General features: G+C 38.2%; 1 pseudogene; it reads right to left on the reverse strand.

Annotated features, from left to right (window-relative positions):
* Positions 1-5,137: 5,137 nt before the first annotated feature.
* Positions 5,138-5,256, reverse strand: LOC114477356 (uncharacterized; annotated as a pseudogene).
* Positions 5,257-16,840: the final 11,584 nt, after the last annotated feature.

Consider the following 16,840-nt stretch of genomic DNA (forward strand, 5'->3'; position numbering starts at 1 on the left):
TATCAGATCTGATCCATTTCATTATGGAAGTCCAAAAGAGTCATAATTAAATAAATAAAAACATTTTGAGATAAATACCATTTTGATAATAACAGACAAATATGTAATATGGCCATTAAATCGTTAAATAAGGTAATATTACTATGAAATAAAAAGGCCATGGTGAAAAAGGACATTATGAAATTAAAAAAAAGACTATTGTGGAAATAGATATTTAAGAATAATAAAACGTATTTCATAATAATATTACCTTATTTAACAATTTAATGGCCATATTATATATTTGTCTGTTATTTTTTAAAATGGTATTTATTTGAAAATGTTGTTTTTAGTTATTTAATTATGACTCTTTTGGGCTTCCATATTTCATCATCTGGTCCCGATCGGTTACGTGTTGCTTAAGTTTAACAATGTGAAGAATTAAAATTCATAATTCAGACCAAAAACACCACTGGTGCTGCAGTAAAAGCAGAAAGTTATTAATGCAGGAATTAATGAGTGTTAATGTTTACATTAGTGAGATTATAAACGTGTTTACTGTGGCTGTGATCCTGTGTTCATACAGATCATCTGACATCATAAGGTGGAATATATTTATATTTTATATTATCTACAGAACTAAGGCTCTCAGCATTACATTAATTAATTATTTATTTTATCGGTGCGTGTGAAAGCGCCTGATGTACGCGTGTTATCAGCTGATTTATTTGATTGATTTTATTTGGTCAGTTCATCAGATATAAATCTAATTTTTCCTATAGGATGTCATCAGTAAATGAAAGGATTGCATCTCTCTCTATGGTCATCTGTCACATCAGTGCCACACAGTGACGTGATCACACATCACCTTTCATTGGACACCTCGTTTTCTAAGAGATCTGATTGGTTACGAGGCTTTGGTTTACTTTATCACTAGATAAAATTTAAGCTAGAGAAAAACTTGGTCGGGACCAGGTTAGCTGTGAAGGACTAGTTGCCATAGTGATTCAGCTTCAGCGAGTTTTGTAGTCCAGCACACACGGATTCAATCCTGGAAGTTCTATTGCAACAACACATCATCAGTAGGGTAAAACTAACCTGTCTCACGATTTAATAATGAAGTCCTTGTATCGTTGACTCTGCAAGTTTTCAGTCGCACTAAGGATATTTGGCGTCATATATTAAACATTCGTAATGTTTTGATTATAAAAAAAACAGCCTTTATAACAGCTGTTTACCAGCCCAACCTGGCAACATTTTCCTTGTTTGTATTCAGAGCTGATTAAATAATGAGAACAAAACAATGATGGTTTGTCAAAGGTGGAGGTGAAGGACTAATGATGTAAACTTCAGCACCATGGCCAGCGCTGGACGCCTCTAGGGGGCGATGTTGTGTCTTTTTGAACAAACTGCAGAAAAGTGTCAAACTCATGGCCCAGGGGCCAAATCTGGCCCTTTGGACCATCAAATTAGACCCAAATAAAAAAGTAAAAAAAGACTGGAAAAAAAAAACATGAATTATTGTGTAAATTACCAAATAAACCAGTTGTAGATAAACCAGTCCTTCTAAATACACAAATTCAATGAAACGCCACAATATTTGGAGGATCACAATTTGACCATTCTTTTAACACATGACTGCAGTCAATTTAAATCTCAAATTTTCCAAAGGTCTCAGTTTTCATGAAATTATTTCTCATAATTTCCCAAAAATAAACTCAAATTAGTCTCAAAATATATAATAATAACATTGCTTGGATATTGTCGGCGCCTCACATACGTTATAAATCATTTATACTTCGAAGGGAAAATTATTGAAATTGCTTGTCTTCTCACCTAAAATCTGCAGCCCACTTAAGATCAAACTTCTTTATATTTGGCCCCTGAACTAAAATCAGTTTGACCCCTGGTGTCAAACTCAGTGAGGCTGTGTTCGTGTAAAAAGTGCAACAGGGAATTTTGTTTCAGTCACAGGATAAAGATGTCTATATCTATATCTATATCTATATTTTATTTTATTTATTCAGTTTATTTCCGACATGGTTGCATTCACAGAAGTTTTATCATTTCTCTTTTTTTGTTTTGTACATGTTGAAAAAGGAGACGAGAGAAGCAGTTTGCTTATCTAGGTCCCGTCCCCTGTTTAAAACACAGAAAATTTACATCAAAGCTTGTCTCTTTGGTCAAACAGTCTTTGGTTCTTCTGAACAGTTTTTTTTTTTTTTGTCCTTTTCTATGTAGGATTCATTCTCATCTGTAGTCAGTGTTGTCTTTTTCAAAAAAAGGCCAACAGCACATCTACCTGCTGCGGAAACTGAACTCTTTTAATGTATCTAAACCTATTTTATGTGATTTTTATCATTCCTTTATTGAAAGTTTTTAAAGCTTATGTGTTGGTTTCATGGATTGTCAGTGAAAGACAAAAATAGCCTGTTCAACACTGTAAAAAATTGTGCCAAGATCATGTGTGTGCAGATTCCTGATTTGCACTCTCTATGGAGCAGGCAGGTGCTCCAAAAAGCAAAGATCATCATTGGCCTCCACACCATGTTCTTATGGAGAGGTTCACCCTGACGCCCTCTAGGAGGCGCTATCTCACTCCCAGCAGGAAGACAAATCGATAATAATGCAAACTCTTTTATTTCTGCCGCCATTAAGCGTTTAAATACTAGTGAGAGGGCCAAATGAGATGTGTCTCATGTACAGTTTTTTTAGGATTGAAACTATTTGTATTTATTTATTGCCACTATTGCACTTTATCACAATGTTGTAACTGCTATAGCTATTTCATGGCTGTCTGTTTTTTCTCCTGCACAGTGACTGACTGACCAGATGAAATGTGGATGTGTGTAATGTTCTGTCCCTTACTGAAACCCAACCCACTACTGCAAACTGAATTGCCCCTCTGGGATAAATAAAGTTTTCTGATTCTGACACAATATTAATAAAATAATAATGCAAACTGAAATGATGCACCCAATGAGTCAATTTTTGTTCCATTTCCATTTATCCAACCAAACACCTAAATCTATATCTGCAGGCTAACACAAAAGATAGAGATGTATATGACTGAGAATCGTATTTGATGTAAATAAAGTCGTAGTATGTGGCCATACCTGCCTGTCAGTGCCCAATCTCCTCAGCTCTCTGAAGCTAAGCAGGCTGGACCTGGTTCATTACAGTTTTCCCAAATTAATTTGAAAAATATAGTAATATAATGCACATAATATAAAAAATTTGAAGTGACATAAAATACTGTGACTGTATAAAATATATATCTAACTGAGGTGTGTAGTATAAGTTTTCAGTAAAATGGTCCCAAACTTTTGAGACTTTAGGTTGGTTTTTCTTCTGTTGCGCATTCCTTCTTCACAATGTAAATAGTGAAGCGACACTGCGCCCAGCAGTTCATGTATGGTACTGCAGCAAAAATGAAACAGAAAGCGGCTGCCAGCCTGATTTTATCATGAATTTACAACATTTTTGTCGTCAACATTATCAATTATGTTACTAATCACTTTTGCATTTTTGTATATGTTACACACATTGTGGTTCGCACGAATCTCGAGACGGTCCATATATTTAATTCTATGTTTTCTTTTGCCTCCCCAGCGAGAATCTGAAACTACGCCTATGCTTTAAATACATTTTAAATGTATTCACAAAATTGTAATTGTGTGAAATGGAACATTTACACAAAATGTTTGACACATTTCGTCAATGATTGCCCACTTTATCCACCGCTTTGTTGGTTTGACACGTTCCTCTGCCAGAAGGTGACGAGATAAGGAGGGCACTTCAGAAGTCTGCCCCCCTGTGCGTCTTCATGGGTGAGCCCCTGTATGCAGAATGACGACCCCGTGCTCTGTGTAGTGAAGTGCTGCGTGACGTCATAGCGCAGGCCACAGCCGTCTGCTGTTGTGCTTGCATGGCTGTGCACATGCAGCGTGGTGGTGGAGGCGGGGTCAGTGACTTTGACCTTTAGCTGCTCATGATTGGCTGTAGAAACATCCTGTGGGATCACAACGTAAGCACTGTGGAAGCTTTCTCCTGTGGTACCCTTCAGTTCAGCTGACCAGCAGTATTCCCCAAGTTCTCCTATGAAAATGAGTTAATTGTTAATTGATATTTACATAATTGATTATTATATATATATATATATATATATATATATATATATATATATATATATATACAAGCCTCATAAAGTAGGAAGTTACAAAGGATACAAAGCACATAAACGTGCACACAGGATGTCTCTGATGTTATTTTTAGAGCACTCTCATGTGTAATCTTGGAAAAATGTTCCCTTGAAGTAATTGAGTCACTTTATAGCAGAGGTGAAAGTAATGGATTACAAGTACTCACATTACTGTCACTGAGTTTTTATGGGTACTTTTTTGAGTATATTTCTAAATTAGTAAGTTTACTAATTTAGTAAATTAGTAAGTAAACTAATTTGTTACATTTCTACACCCAACAGTAAATAACTTTCTGTGATTATCTTTTTATGCAAGTACGTTTTAAAAGAAGTGAAGTAATTTACTACATTTCTATTACTGAACCATTACTGATTACATTTTTTTTTGTTTTAAAATTATCAACAGACATTGTGAAACTACAAAAAATGAAATGACCAGACAACAATTACATCACATCATAGTCGACCAACCAGATGAAATGTAATGCACGGTGCCAAGACACCATGAATGCTGGTTCTTTTCTTACTTTTTATACTCGTACTTTTTTTAGAATCAGTAATTCAAATTTTAAAAGAAGTAATTTGTTACATTTCTACACCCTATAGTCTTTCCATATCTGATCAACACCCAGTCACTTTCTATGGTTCAGGTTGTGGTTTCTACCTATTATGTTGTTACCCACATGGCACTGTTTTATAATAATAATAATGCATCAATTTTATATAGCGCTTTATCATAGACACTCAAAGACACTTTACAGAATTTAGGCATTATTCTTTCACTAAGTGGTGGCAAACTACTGTTGTAGCCACAGCTGCCCTGGGGCAGACTGACGGAAGCGAGGCTGCCATAGTGCGCCATCGGCCCCTCCGACCACCACCAACACTCACTCACACACTACGTTCATACTAGGCAATGTAGGTGAATTGCCTTGCCCAAGGACACAATGACAGATACCACTGCAGCGACTGCCACCCCACAGTGGTCTCCCATCCAACTACTAACCAGGCCCAGACCTGCTTAGCTTCCGAGATCTAACGGGATCGGGCAATGACAGGCTGGTATGGCCACATAGATACATTTAGTTCATAAATGTATCTATACTTAGAGCCTGAGAATCTTTTTTTTATTTTGAATTTAATTCATTGGTGTTATTTTAGGGTTGTTCATTTTTGACAAACCTTTTATTTTATAAAGATGCCTTTGTGGAAATAAGTTCCAACTGTGCAACATCTGGTCTCTTCATTTTTAAGTTCATACATGAGATGTTTACTGTATGTAAGGGAACCGTGGCAATATTTATTACCAAAAATAAACGTGGGGGGTGAAAGTAACTAGTAACTTTTACTTTGAGTACTATTTAATTGAGATACTTTTTATTTGTTGCTTATTTGTAGTTGTGCTTGAGTACAATTTCAATGAAGTAACAATACTTCTACTTGAGTAGATGCATCAGTGCTCTTTACACCTCTGCGTTATTGCTCCTTACCTTGTGTTGAGTCTGTGAAGCGAATGTTATTGCTGTCCTGAAGTTGCAGTTGTCTGATGTAGGTCATCCCAGTGCACTGCATTAAACAGTCTGTTGGCTGTGGTAACATCTTCACTGGTTCCTCCTGATCTAAACACTGGACTGGACCTGCAGCCTGCAGCAGTGACCACAGCATTCCCACATACACACACACGCACGTGTATTCCTGCATTCTGTCAGGTTAACACAATTACCAAAACAACAACAGCTGGCAGCACAGAGCTGTGTAGGTCCAGAGTTTCATAAGTGATAGCTGAAAAAAAAAAAAAACATCAGGAATCCACTGCAGTCCAAAGGACAAATGGAAAAAGCCCAAATGCTGACTCATCAACTGAAAATATTGAAGTGCGCAACCTGAGGCCTCTTCTCTTCTCTTCTCTTCTCTTCTCTTCTCCACACCAACATGCTAACAGTCACGACAACTTTTCTCCATCTGATAATTCCCTCCCCCTGAAGTCAACATGCAACCTAACCATGTGAACCATTACAATAATTAAAATAAAAACTACAGAACATCTTTTATTTTATTCTTCTGGATTTCAGCAAACATTATTGGAATAGTACAATAAGAAGTGAAGTGGACAAAGAATGTATGAAAAACCACTCTGACACACACACACACACACACACACAGGGTAAACAGTTAAAAAAATGAATTTGAGTAATAGAGTTGTATAGTAAAAAGATGTTTGTACATATCATCAATTGTGAGAGTGAATTCTTATAAAGAACGAATAAACCAAAGAGACAGACTTAAAATGATACTAATACAAAAACAAATGAGTTTATAGATTAGCAAGAAACAGAAAAATCACACAAAATATAAATCACACAATAGTGTCTGAGGTCAGGATTTCAAATATAGTTAAACAAACAATCCATGTCGCGCTGTTAATCATTACTAAATGCAACATATACAGGTAAGTGAAGAATGGCTGGTCAATGGAAAATAACTGCAAAAAAATAGAAAGGTAACTTGGACTACTCTTATATCACTTATATTACTTATATTTGACTGACGTTACTGGGGCTAATGTGGTGTTATGGCAATTTTTATATTCATCATCATATCGTCAAATGTATGTTCATGTGTACAATTTGTCATGTTTTAATACATGATGACTCCATTACACTTTACACTTTTGAACAGCTGAATCATGTTAGATTAAACAGTACAGATGGTATTGTACTCAGTGCAACACAGTCTCTGCTGAGGGCCAAAACTCAAACTCACATGCAGATATACACGAACGCACACACTATCAAGGATAGATAAGAGTGGCGCCCAATCTTCCTCATAATATACACGTCTTCATCATCCTCAAATGTTTCCACTGTGGGCATCTGACTCCCCCCTTCTCCTTACCTCAGGGTGGAACTTCTTATGTTATCTGTATAAAAAGAAACTGTTAGACAGAGCGGGTCTCTGTCTTCGGATCGTCCGCCCGGGCGGTCACCAATTTTTGTTCCACTTTGTACTCTTTTTACTTAGTTTTATAATAAACCTTTTTTATAAAATCATCAATGCTTCGCCTGGACTCCATCACTCAACCAGAGCAATAAATCATGTCTCCAAATGAGGTCAACCGTAAATTTAGCCGTAAAAATTGGCGATCACGAACAGGATCCATCTTCTGCTCTGGGGGACTTCGGCCGTGGACCAGCACTGAGTGGACACACTTAAAACCCCAAAGCTGCCCCACGGTGGTCTGCCCCTCGGACAGAGACTGGATCACGAACCATCGGTTGAACCTCAAACACCAATTCGGACTATTAAGGTAAAGATACCTTTTTATATATATATATAAATTTTAATTTACATATATATTCGCTCTGTGTTCATAGAAATGCAACCAGTCGAGCACTGTATTGATTTTCATCATTCTGGAGATTATCTCCTCCTTTAGCTGTTCTGTGCTTTGATGCAGTTATAGGACTGCCATGAGAAAGGCTCAAATGGTTGAAGTTCTTTGCTTTTTAATACTATAAGTTCCCTCTATTTTTCTTCGGGCTCGGATATTTTTGTTTAGGCATCAAATACGGCTGGTCATTATTTACTTTGGTTTTGTTCAGGCACCCACGGACAGCCCATGAGGTCCTGACCATAGGATAGACAGGCAACCAAAGTTTCCAAAACACCCCGCTGCCATGTAACGAGTTCACCTCTGTACCGATATCAAAATAGATTAAAACCCCAAACCTAACCTAAACTGTAGTGAAGACTACAGGAGTAAAACACTGATAATGGGAATCAAACAGATGAACAACCCAATAAACAAATAATATATGCATACGCATATACAATCTTGGTATGACGTGAACTCAGATCATGCTTTCGGTGAGTTTTACTTCTTTTTTATCTTTGTTTTTATTTTGTTTAAACAAATCAGATTTCTCCCTTTGGTTGTTTGGCTTTAATGCTTTCATTTGGACGAGAGTCGGCTGCTGTGTTTTCTGTGCGTTTTGTGTGTTGTACGCGCACGGGGACACAATCACACCCACACACGCACATGCACAGAAAGAGAGAGAGAGAGAGAGAGAGCCAAACACACACACATGGGGAGACACACACACACACACGCACGCAGAGAGAGAGAGAGAGAGAGCCACACCCACACACACAGAGAGAGAGAGGGAGGCACACACACACACACACACACACACACACACACACGGAGAGAGAGAGAGAGAGGTAGCGCCCCCATTGGCCTACAGAATAGTGCTAAGACACTATTTTTATTTTTATTTTTTTTTTCAAATTTGATTTGATTTCATGTTTGATATATCTGGGGTCCACTCTAAAATGACTATGCAACACACACTCAAACACACACACAGATGAACACAGTATTTCATTTTATTTTATTTTAATATTTATTTTTATTTTTTTATTTATTTATTTATTTATTCAGTTTATTTCCGACATGGTTACATTCACTTTTTTTTTTTTCACATTTTTTTTTTTTTTCTTTTTTGTACATGCCGAAAAAGGAGACGAGAGAAGCAGTTTGCTTATCCGGGTCCCGTCCCCTGTTTTACCATCGCAAATTTACATGGGTTTACATGTCTCTCTGGTCAAACATTCTTGAGTTCTTCTGAACCGTCCTTTTTTGTGTATTCTCATCTGTAGTCAGTGTTGTCCTCCTCCTCTCTATCTTTGTTCGTGTTGGCCTTGTTCCCTGCCAGACGTTGTTAGCATTCCTCCAGTTCAAGAATAGTTCCTCTTTCGAAGGTGTTTGGAAGGTTTTTCCCTTTTCATCCATAATGTCACCACTTGTTTTGTCTCTACATCAAGGGTAATCCAGCTGTTGTCAGCTCTATTGGCAGTGTCGTATTCGCCACTGTCAGATCCAACTTGTATAAACACATTATTATATCCTAGTTCACAAGCAAGGTAGTATTTTAATGTAATATATCTTAGTTCATAAGCGTGTTTCTAACTGCTGTTGTTAGTTCTATTGGCAGTGTTGTATTTTCCACTGTTAGATTTAACTTGTATAAACACATTATTATATCTTAGTTCATAAGCAAGGTAGTAATTTCATTGTACAAGAAAACGTGTTTCTAACTGCACATATGACAATAAACACTTTGAATTTAAATTTAATGTAATCCTTAATCACCCCACCACCTAGCAATTGAAATGAATAAATGACAGACCTTTTTTACTCTTGGTTTCCACATTTAATTCAGTCTCCGTAAAATAATCACAGTCTGAGTTTTGTTTCCAGTGTTTATATAGATCTGGGTCCATATCCATGATTACCATCAGTAATGTTGTTGTTTAGGTGGATCCTTCGTATTTTCCCAAGTTTTCCATCGTTTTGATGAGGATTGGTTTTCCGTCCTCTTCTTCCAGGATATAAATCCTGCAGTTTTTTGACCACGTCTTCACAATCTTTCCTCCTTTTTTTATTTGGCGTGCCTTCCATGCAATGCTTGCATTTTGTTTCGTCAGGTTTTCATTGATGTACACCTTTGTTCCCTTCAGTTTATTTCCTTGCTTGAGTATTTCTCCTTTGAATTTCATATTCGTGAAGGTTATTTTTACAGCTCTGTTATCATTTTTCTTTGGCAGGAGATGGCAGGAGTTGATGTTGTCAGGGTTCAGGACAATGTCCTTCGACTTCAGGTAGTCAATGACCTGTTGTTCAATCGATTTTGTTTCTTCGTCACTCGCTCCTGGGTTTTATCTTTAGGCCTGTGATGATGACATCTTTCTCTCTTTCCTTTTGTTCCAGCTGTTCAACCCTCGCGTTCAACAATTTTATCTCTTCAGCATTTCTTTCATTCTTTTCTTTCAGTACCTTTGTTTCGCTTTGTAGTTTTTCCAGTGAGTTTTCCAGCGTCTTTTCCAACGACTTTATCTCAGCAGATAGGTTTCGTAGACCCTCGCGTATCATCTCCTTGACCTCTTCCAAACCCGAATTGGGTTCTGAAGGGCCTCCCTGCGGTTTTTTCACCATTTTCCTTCAGTCTTGGGCCCAGTTTTTCAGACTGTTCAGGCTGTTCAGCTGTAGCCAGCTGTAGCCAAGGTCGTGTTATCGGAGCAAATGAAAACACGTCTGCTCTCTCCAAAGACCAGAGAATTGCTGTTATCATCATCATTTTTTATTATTTTATTGTTAGTTTCTGTTGGCTTTGCGGTTGTCCCTGAAGAAACGACATCTTCAATGAAAGCTCTTAATGAATGAAATCACCTTCAACTCTTATGCTAATGAAATGTCAACATCATTCAAAGGACCAAGCTTCAGAAAGAAATCGACTATCAAAGGACTCGACTCTCCCATTCAGCAAAGCAATGCTGAAATAACTCGCTCAGTCCCAAGTCAACTCTTCATCGTCTATGGAATGGGCCGCATGCCAATGCTGGGATTAACACATCCTGCCCCATCGTCAAAGACTGAGAACCTGTGGGCGTCGGAGTTGGTTGGACACTCCCCCACCAATGAGTTGCGAGTTAAACGCCACGATTACTGCCTGAATGATGGGCAGCAACTGCAGACTGATCACACGTCTGCTGGAACATCTTCACCAAAAAAGACACTGTTTCAAAAGCCACGAGGATACCAAGCCATAAGAAGTCCACCACAGCCTTTGGTGGTAGTGCTATATCACTTTAGCCTTGAACTTTGGCATGGAGGGGGACAACTAGCAAATAGCCAACAAGCTTCTCCTTCGATAGGACAATACTAACCCCTCTATCTTCTGACTGTGCACTAGATTATTTTGTTTTCATTTATTCTCTCATACGCTTTGAGAAGGTGTGCTCTAAGCAGACAGACCAGACATACAGTCACACACCCACATTCATAACTATGAGCTGAAACACAGGACCACCAGAACTTCACACAGAACCCTTCTGTTTGCCACATGAGACCATTTGTGCCCATCATTTATCTTTGCTTTTATTCATTATGTTGCTCATTTATTTACACTGCTTTTGCCTTTATGAGAAAAGAACAAACAAAAGGGAAGAAAATAGTGTTACGGATAGGGTTGTTTTTGTTTGCTTTTCTTTCATTTTTTTTTTTTTTGTTGAGGGGAGGCCCCCCCACAATGCAAGATATGGTTGCATCCGCTGAAGAAAGAGCCCTCTGTTGATTCAGCTTTTGGAGCTGAAGTTTTAATTTTTTATTCTTTTATTGGCCATGATTTTTTTGAGCTCACACGTTTTTTCTCCTTTGTTATTTCTGAACGATTCTTCTTTTACTCTTTTGTTTTTAATCAATTTCAGGAAAATTGAGACAGAGATTGAGGACTGCAGCCTCAACCAAGTTTACATTTTGACATTTTTGACCGATACCCTCGTAAACAATCTGTACCTTACTCTTTTGAAGCTGCTTGCGACAGACAGCCTAGTTCAACATTCATCGTTTTCATTTTGCGCGCCTCCTCCATACCGCGTCGGACTGTCTTGCCGGCCCGAAGCCACTCGACAGCAGGGGGGGGTACCAAATTTTTCCTGAGAAAACTGTCCCATTAGTTGCTATGACTACATAGAAAATTACTCTTCAAACAAGAAGTCCTGGTTAAATGTGCAGAAAAAAAAAAGTTTAATAGGGGAAGCGCACTTTGGGGGATAGTGGTCCACCTGATTTGATACATGCATGGTAACCAAATACCGTTCGGAACAAATTTCTACGTCCTCTTAGAGTGAGGATTATTAGAGGTTGCGTGCTCTGTTTAATGTTGAATGATATTAGAGGTGCCCAGAAAGTCCTGACAGTTGAGTTTCCCTCAGGTTGCAGACCGAGGTTGAGTTATTCCCAAGCTCTTATTTTTCAAGAGTGGAGGTTGAGTTTCCTGCCGATTCAGAGGTTTTTTCTTAGATTTCTGGAGTGTATGGTGGTTGAGTATTCCCAAGCTCTTATTTTTCAAGAGTGGAGGTTGAGTTTCCTGCTGATTCAGAAATTTATTTTTACATTTCTGGAGACGGACAGCGGTTGAGTTTCCCCCGGTGGCGGACCGGGGTTGAGTTTGGTTATTGGAGCACGGCCGTGCCATTTCTGCCTGATCAGCAGCTAGTAGACTGTCAGTACTGCAATGGGCAATACTCTAAGTGTAGACTCTGCCAAGGCGGAAGTAAAAAGGAGCGTACCTCTTATTAATTAGATGATACCAGTGAAAAGCAATTAATTAACACTAAAAGGTTGCCAAGCAAGGAGGACAATAAGAGCTCATTGACCCCGAGAGAGGAGGTGGACTGGCTATCGCCGCTGGTGGTTTAGATGAGGCCTATATTCTACTTAGACACTATGCAGCAAAACCTTGTGAATGCATGGACGTGAAAATTGAGGCATGAACGTGTGCGGTGCATGAATGACTGAATGATGACACGTTACGTATGCCTGAGAGAACCGCGTTGTGAGTGCGAATGTGCCGTGGACGTGTCATTGAGTGATTGACCGATGAATGGCTGTTTGACTACACATGTTCCTCTGTTTCACCTTCCTTTCCTCCTGGGTTTTGATGCACTAGATCTTCTCCCTGTTTTTGCCAATTATGTAGTGGGGTGTTCAGATCTCACTGCTGCTCGTTAATAGAATTATGGTTTTAGGCCTAGGAAAATATACCTCAGGGCCCTCCAACCATTTTCTTCTTGTTCCACCAGCACTTAGCGTGCAAGACCATAAAACACCTTCACTGGGTTTAGACACTTTTAAGGGAAAAATTAAGTGTTCTCAACATTGGGTTGGTGGCCCAATCTGGGTCGCCTGAGATTTAAAAAGGGTCCTCCTGAAATTCTTGATAATTGATTGATATAAGAGATAGTTTAAAGTTAAGTAACTTCCAAGCATTTAAGGAAGCTCTCCAAACTGTGCTGGGGCTCGTCACTCCTACGAATGGGATAAACACAGAGAGCAAAAGACAATATGATTGTTTGACTCAACTTAACTTTAATCCTGTCTAACCTTAAAGGGCCAATAATCTTGCTTAACTCTGGTTCAGACACAGAATAGGAGACACTTTTGCCACCAATTGACCTTCAAAATTAAGTAAATTACATCTCAAATAATAATTATGAGGGAAAATAATGAAAAAAATGAACTGACGAATTCAGCTCTATAAAAGAATTAGGCTATGTAATTAGGTGTGGAGTGTTAACATTATTCAGAATAAATAAAGGATAGAATAAGATTTCTCCTTCACAAATAAGAGATAGCAAAGAAAAATAAAACAAACAATTTAAATAAATAAATAACATTATTTATTTATTTGGTTAAACTTATTTAGCTTTCTCACATCTCCATGTCTCCCAATTGTATGTATTCATCTTGAGAAGACATGTAATCACACTCCACACTTCTCCGTCCGACTTGCATGTCCTTCTCCGTCCGAATGGCATGTCCTTGTAAACAGTGGTTCTAAAATTGTTGCTTCTCACCAGGTAGTAGACGTACCACAGTTTGAGAATCACTGCAACTCCAGCTATGCTTCTCCTTGCTCCAGGAAAAGAGAATCAAATTAATACTTCCTACTTTTCTTTCAGCCTCATATTTTCCCACTCACGTGTGAATGGGCTACAGATAACATTGAGCTAGGCATGGCTAAAAGCTCACTAACCCACACCTAACCATTGTGTGATTGTGCAGCAGCACCTTTTAGGATCTGAAAAGCTCTCAGATCCTGACCTCTGACCTGTCTCTGCCTTCCTGGAAGCCATAACTGAGCACCACAGCCATACTAACTATTCATTTAGTTAGTTAACTAACCCTAACACCCCTAACTTTATTTTATTTTACTTTATTTTACTTTATTTTATTTTATTTTATTTTATTTTATTTTATTTTATTTTATTTTATTTTGTTTTGTTTTGTTTCTTTTCTTCTGTTCAGGTACCAACCAATCCCAAGAGAGGTTGCCAGGTGTGTGGAGACTACCCTTCCTCAGACAACAACCGAACGACCGAAGGTGGACCGACACTTTCCGAATTCAGCTGACGACCCACACGGAAGTGAAGGTCACGGAGCGGGCGACATGGATCCAAGCAGATGATTGCCAACACCAGCTGATGCTGAGACGGAGGCTGACCGAACAATGAAGGGGGAACCGACAAGGCCACTGAGATTTTCTTTTTCACGACACACAAGAAAACGCTCTAGAACAAGGGCCTAGCTTTGTTTATAAGCCACACCAAATGCTTATAGCTAGATGGAGGGTGGACAACCTCACACCTAATTGTAGGAATACAGTCATAAACCCTTCTGCTGATTGAGGAAAACACTCAAGGTTCTTCACTCATGATGCCGCCAATCAAGTGCGGTGATTCTAACCATGGTTGCACTATTCTTCTCGCTATTGGTTACCCCAGTTACCACTGAACTCAGTCAATGAAGACGAGTGATGTCCTTGATGCAAGTGATGATTTTTGCTTATCTAGATGTAATAAAGGATGATTTTTGATGATTCATGCCATTGATAATAATGATGAAGTTTTTTTTTAAGGTTTATTTCCACATTTTTCTTGATATATCTGTGCCTCACAAAAGAAGAATATATCCAATGTATGACAATAACGATGCTAATGGTTAACCCTGACAGACAGCAAAGGTGGAATATAATAATTTTGTTTCTTGATTTGGTCGTTGATGGCGACCAAAAGTGGGGAATGTTATGGCAGATTTTTATATTTATCATCATATCGTCAAATGTATGTTCATGTGTACAATTTGTCATGTTTTAATACATGATGACTCCATTACTTTTTACACTTTTGAACAGCTGAATCATGTTAGATTAAACAGTACAGATCGTCTTGTACTCAGTGCAACACAGTCTCTGCTGAGGGCCAAAACTCAAACTCACATGCAGATATACACGAACGCACACACTATCAAGGATAGATAAGAGTGGCGCCCAATCTTCCTCATAATATACACATCTTCATCATCCTCCAACATTTCCACTGTGGGAGCATCTGACTCTCTCCTTTTCTTTAGTTCAGGGTTGGGACCTTTTCTCATATCTGTATAAAAGCTTAAGCTGAAACTGTTAGACAGAGCGGCTCTGCCTTCGAACGTCCGGCCGGACGGTCACTAATTTTTGTTCCACTTTGTTCCATCTTTGTACTTTTTTTACTTAGTTTTATAATAAACCTTTTTTATAAAATCATCAATGCTTCGCCTGGACTCCATCACTCAACCAGAGCAATAAATCATGTCTCCAAATGAGGTCAACCGCAAATTTTGCCGTAACAACTTTAATGAATCTTAACACTTTTCTCTGAAACACATTAGTAACATCACACACCACAGACGTGTTCACATCATTACTAATGTTGTGTTGCTTTACGTTTTTTCTGTGCGAACGGTAGTTTTCTTTATATTTCACCCATTACGGTGAATAAATCACTCTCTTCTGTTTGGTTGTCATGGCAGCTCGAGTCATCTCTGATCCATTGATGATGGCTTTTTATCACACGCGTGCACGTCAGTAACCCAAGGTTTACATACTCAGGGTTGATTGACACACTTCATACCAGCTGTAATGGAATCCAGTACCCAGAGTTTTCCATCGCTGGGTATGTTGACCCAGAGTTTATGGATAGACTCAGAGTTTGTTAACCTTCCTTTATAGAATACCCCTCTGGTGGGATCATGTGTTCTTTGGGTGGGTTTAGACGGCGTTGGTTCGTTTCTTAGTTTGGGTGTGGCCTCAGCTCTGCGGGCCCTGTACAGGGTTAACCTGGAACTGCACCTTTTTGTTCTGTTTCGCTGACTCGTCAGGTCCAACTTTCAGTTCTTGCTTTGTAAATCGTTACCTTGTCTTTCTTTGTTTTGTTTTTTTTTGTTAGTTTTGGGACATGGGATTTAGGGCTTTGTTGATTGCTCCTTTTTCCTCTGGAAACCCAGAAATCCTGGCAATGCATAAATAAAAACGTTATAATTGTATACCCTGGTTTTCCTGTGTCCTTTATAAATATGTTCATTCCTTTCGCGTCGTAACATATTTATGGGGGCTTGTCCGGGATAAAAGTTTACCTTCCTCTTGTGTTACCTTACTGTTAGCATCTCTTATGATAAAGGGTCCTATATCAGCTTTAAAATACACTAATAACAAATATCTATCATCTAATTTCTTTCCTATCTAATGATTACCTTGTTATGCTTCCTAATCAATGAAAATATTTCTTTTAATATTTTTGGTGTGGGCATCTCAGCCTTTTTTGTGTCAGTATAACCCATTGATTTATAATTGTTTTGAAATAGTAAAATGTGGTAAAGCTTGAAATGAAACATATTTTAATAATTGTTTGCTACATGTGTAGAACTTTACAAAGAACTGTTACATGGTTCCACAGTTTTGTGTTCAGTTATAATTGAGTTTTTATAGAATTGCCATGGCAATTACAATTACAAAGTCAATTATCTAATCTGAATTACAATTTTTTTTTAAATTACAATTACAATTGTCTTCAACCCTGATGTCTGTTTACCCTGGATCATGTAAATTGTGATGTACTTTTGTTTCTTAAACATAACTTTGTATATATCTAAGAAGGTTTAGGCATGAGAGGATTACAGAATAGCCTTTAATCAGCCATAACTGGTGTTATTTCGCTTTGCAAAGGAAGGTGTAAAGAATACGTAGAGTAACACATTTTGTTGTGTTTGGAGCAACAAAAGTG

This window comes from Gouania willdenowi, chromosome 15 (genome assembly GCF_900634775.1).
Source record: "Gouania willdenowi chromosome 15, fGouWil2.1, whole genome shotgun sequence".
NCBI classification, from domain to species: Eukaryota; Metazoa; Chordata; class Actinopteri; order Blenniiformes; family Gobiesocidae; genus Gouania; species Gouania willdenowi.